This window comes from Panthera pardus, unplaced genomic scaffold, assembly GCF_024362965.1.
Source record: "Panthera pardus isolate Hobbes unplaced genomic scaffold, ASM2436296v1 HiC_scaffold_3, whole genome shotgun sequence".
NCBI classification, from domain to species: domain Eukaryota; kingdom Metazoa; phylum Chordata; class Mammalia; order Carnivora; family Felidae; genus Panthera; species Panthera pardus.
In genome coordinates, this window is record NW_026526876.1 from 12,679,576 (window position 1) to 12,684,665 (window position 5,090).

At 41.1% G+C, this 5,090-nt stretch overlaps 1 long non-coding RNA gene across 1 annotated transcript in view; it reads right to left on the minus strand.

The window, feature by feature from the left end:
* Positions 1-4,070, minus strand: part of LOC109261374 (uncharacterized) — an 11,258-nt gene extending 7,188 nt beyond the window's left edge. The window contains exon 1 of the long non-coding RNA XR_008418689.1: positions 3,723-4,070. This is a non-coding gene — a long non-coding RNA (uncharacterized LOC109261374). The remainder of the gene's footprint in view (positions 1-3,722) is intronic.
* Between the last annotated feature and the right edge of the window lie 1,020 nt (positions 4,071-5,090).

Genomic DNA, 5,090 nt, shown 5'->3' on the forward strand with positions numbered 1-5,090 from the left:
AAAATACACTGGTAAAAACCTTTGGAATGCGGCAAAAGCAGTCTACGATGGAAGTATACAGCATTACAAACCTACCTTAAAGAGCAAGAAACATCTCAAACAATCCTAACTTACAACTAAAGGAATGAGAAAAAGAACAGCAGAAGGAAAGAAATAATAGAGATTAAGGCAGAAACAAGGAATATAGAAACCAAAAAGACACTAGACCAAATCAGTGAAACCAGGGGCTGGTTCTTTGAAAGCAGTAATAAACTTGAAAACCTCCTAGGCAGACTTTTCACAAAGAAGAGAGAAAGGACTCAAATAAATAAAATCACAAATAAGAAAGGAGAAATTACAGTCAACACCACAAAAATACAATAAGAAGATAATATTATGAAAAACTATATGCAACAAATTGGACACTCTGAGAAAAACGGACAAATTCCTAGAAACACACAAACTACCAAAACTGAAACAGGAAGATACATAAATTCTGAAAACAGAAAGAAATCAAATCAGTAATTTAAAAAATCTCCCGCCAACACAAGAGTTCAGGGCCAAATGGCTTCACTGATGAATTCTACCATACATTTAAGGAAGAGGTAATATGTATTCTCCTTGAATTATTACAAAAAATGAAAAAGAAGGAAAACTTACAAATTCATCTTACGAGGCCATCATTACCCTGATACCAAAACCAGATAAAGCCTCCACTAAACCTGAAAACTGCAGCGGTGCCTGTGTGGCTCGGTCGGTTTACTGTCCAACTCTTAATTTCGGATTAGGACATTATCTGCAGTGCATGGGTTCGAGTCCCACGTTGGACCCTGCCATGACAGTGTGGGGCATGGCCAGGATTCCCTCTCTCCCTGTCTCTCTGCCCCTCCCTCACTTTTATGTACTCTAAGGAAAGAAATAAACATTTAAAAAAATGTTTAAAAATTTTTAAATAAAACTGCAGACCAATAGCCTGATGACTATGTATGCCGAAATTATCATTAAAATACCTTCAAATTAAAGTCAACAATACATTAATAGAATCATTTACCATAATCAAGTGGGATATATTCCTGGGCTGCAAGGGTGGTTCCACATTCACAGATCAATCATCATGATGCACCACAGTAATAGAAGAAAGGATAAGAACAATATGATGCTTTCAACAAATGCAGGAAAACCATTTGACAAAATGTCACATCCACTCATGATAAAAACCCTCAGCAAAGTACATTGAGACTCAACCTACCTGCACATAATAAAGGTCATCTAGGAAAAACCCACAGCTAATCTCATCCTCAATGGGGAAAAATTGAAAGTTTTTCCTCCAAGGTCAGGGACAAGACAGGGATGACCCCTCTCACCACTGTTATTCCACATAGTACAGGAAACCCTAGCCACAGCACTCAGACAACAAAAAGAAATAAGAGGCATCCAAATCGGCAAGGAAGAAGTAGAGCTTTCACTATTTGGAACTGACATGATGCTCTCTATAAAAAACATGAAAGACTCCCATAAAACTTGCTAGAATTGATATATGAATTCGACAAATCACAATATACAGAAATCAATGTACATAAATGTATTGCATTTCTATAGATGAATAATGAATTAACAGAAAGAGGAAGTAAGGGATCAATCCCATTGACAGCTTCACAAATACCACAAGATACCAGGAATAAACCTAACCAAAGAGGTGAAAGACCTGTACTCTAAAGGTTATGAAACACTGACGAAAGAAATGAAAGAGGACACAAAGAAATGGAAATACATTTCATGTTCATGGATGGGAAGCACAAAATACTGTTAAAATGTCTACACTCCTCAAAACAGTCTACACATGTAATGAAATCCCTATCACACTAACAAAAACACTTGTCACAGAACTAGAACAAATAATCTCAAAATTTGTATGGAATGACAAAAGTCCCCAAACAGCCAAAACAAACTTGAAGAAGAGAAGCAAAGCTGGAGACATCACAATTCCAGAATTTTGGTTATATTACAAAGCTGTACTGATCAGAACAGTATGGTACTGGCAAAACAACAACAACAACAACAACAACAACACACAAAGGCATAGATGAATAGAATGGAAACCCAGAAATGAACTCACACCTATATGGTCAATTGATTCTCAACAAAGCAGGAAAGAATATCCAATGGAAAAAAAAAAAAAGATAGTCTTGGGACACATGGGTGACTCAGTCACCAAAGCGTGTGATTGTGGATTCAGCTCAGGTCATGATCTCAGGGCAGTGCAGAGCATGCGTGGGATTCTCTCCATTTCTCTCTGCCCCTCTTTTGCATGCTCTCTTGCTCTCTCTCTCAAAAATACATACATAAACTTAAAAAAAAGTCTCCTCAATATATGGTTTTGGAAAAACTGGACAGCAACCTGCCAAACAAAACAAGACCAACAACGGACCACTTTCTTACAACATACACAAAAATAAATCCAACATGGATAAAGACCTATGTGTGAAACCTGAAACCATAAAAATCCCAGAGGGTAATTAACACAGGCAGTATCTTTTTGACATTGGCTGTACAAACATCTTTGTAGATATATCTCCTGAGGTAAGGGAAACACAAGCAAAAATAATGGGACTTTGTAAAAATAAAAAGCTTCCATCACCAAGGAAATAATCAACAAAACTAAAACACCTACAGAATGATATTTGCAAATGACATCTGATAAAGGGTTAGTGTCCAAAATATATACAGTTATACAGCACCCAAAACAGGAGAAACCCGATTAAAAATGGGCAGAAGACACAAATAGACATCTTCCCAAGGAAGACATACACATGGCCAAGAGACACATGAAAAGATGCTCAACGATACTGATCTTCAGGGAAATACAATTCAAAAGTACAATGCAATAACACATCACATCTGTCAGAATGACTAAAATCAATGAAGGATGAAACAGCAGGTGTTGCCAAGGATGTGGGGAAAGAAGAACCCTCTTGCACTGTTTGTAGGAATGCAAACTGGTGTAACCACTCTCAAAAACATCATGGAGATTCGTAAAAAAAAAAAAAAAAACAATTGGAAATAGAACTACCTTACCATCCAGCAATTTCACTACGAGGTATTTCCACAAAGAATACAAAAATAATTCTTCAAAGGGATACCTGCACCATGATGTTTACAGGAGCATTTTCTACAAGAGCCAAATTACGGAAACTGCCCAAGCATCCATCAACGGATGAATAAACTGAGATGTAGTATATGGAGTGTAATATTATTTACCCATAAAAACATGAAATCTTGTCATTTGCCAGGAGGCGCATGGAGAGAGAGAATGTTATGCTGGGTGAAATAAGCCTGTCAGAGAAAGACAAATACCCGATGATTTCACTAATACATGGAAATGAAACAAAACAAAGGGGGGCGGGGGAGGAGACAGTGACAAACAAACAGACTCTTAACTAGGAAACAAACTGAGGACTTCCACAGCGAGGTGGGGGAAATGGGTGAAACAGCTGCTGGGGATTAAGAAGTGCACCTGGGATGAGCACCGGGTGACGTGTGGAAGGGTTGCTCTATATGAGACACCTGAAGGTAATATTACACTGTGTCTTCACTCACTGAAATTTAAATTAAAAGATAACATAAGGTTAATGAGACTTACCTACCAGGTTTTCTGTAGTTTTCAATCACTTCACTAGGTTGGAAAAATAACCATGAAATTTTTAAAAAGCATGTATGATGTGGGGGACAGTTTGTGCCCTTACCTCGGTCTCTGGTTCCAGCAGGACTCGGAACGTGGGTCCCAGCTCGTTCTTCTAGAAGGTCCTGAGATGAGCATTTCATGTATTCACGTCCTAACTGAATGCAGCTCCCGTTCTTCTGAATTTCTGTCAGGGTTTCTTCCCGGAAACAAGCCTGAATCTGGAACAAACCATCAACTGCATCTATGAGGCGATGTCGTGGGACCCCGCAATCCACGAGTCCTTTAGTAACATGCGTCGTGTTCAAATACTGTCCGGGAAGGGGAGGAATGAAACACAGGAAAAGCCCAGAAAATGCAAGGGCCTGTGCTGCTCAGCAACCAGCTTGCCCAGGGAAGCCACCCAGCGCCCCCTCCTCAGCACTCAGTACAACAAGGCAGCTTCTCTCTGGCGACTCAGCAGACGCCAAGTTGCTGCAAATGTCCCAAGGTCTCCCCTGGGTCGGGCGGCAGAACCCGCTGGAGAAGCAGTTCTGCTCTCTGTCCTGAGGCAGCGGCAGAAGCCCTGCGTCCTGTGGGAGCAACAGAAGCCCTTCCTGCTCTCAGGTGTCCTGGGTCAGAAAAGCCGATGGTGCGCCCTCTGCTGGCCATCACTGCCCGGCAGAGGAACCCGCCCCTCCGGGTCTGTGGTGCTCGAGCTCTCTCTGCTGGCCACCATGGGAATTACTTCAATGTTGAAGGCCCTGGTTGCTCAGCTGAGAGACTGAAGGTGCTCTGGGCAACTAAGCCTGTTCTCCACATTGGGAAGGGTTTTAGTGACAGGGCCTGGGACACAAAGAAATCTTTTCCTTCTCCCTTCTTGTGAGTGAAGAATGAAACCGGATTTATTAACGTAATGACATAATTTGTAATGTTTTAAGCAATGTTCACAGAAAAATAGACTGCCAATTTACACATGCTGAACAAGAGGTAATTGTGTTTACCACCAAAATACTTAGGTTAGATAAAGAATGGACACCTCTGAGAGAGAGATACCGGCGTCCAGCTATGGAATGAATGAGTCCTAGGGATACAAGGGACAGCCAATGGAATGGAGTCAATCCTGTAATAATACTGTTGCATGCTTTCACATGATAGCTACACTTGTGCTGAAGTACAACATAATTTATAGACATATGGAATGACTGCAATGCATGCCTAAAACTAATACAACAAATGTGTAAACAATATTTCAATTAAAAATAGACATCCTTGGGGCGCCTGGGTGGCTCAGTCGGTTGAGCATCTGACTTCAGCTCAGGTCACGATCTCACGGTCCGTGAGTTCAAGCCCCGCGTCGGGCTCTGGACTGATGGCTCAGAGCCTGGAGCCTGCTTCTGATTCTGTCTCTCTCTCTCTCTGCCCCTCCCCCGTTCATGCTCTGTCACTCTCT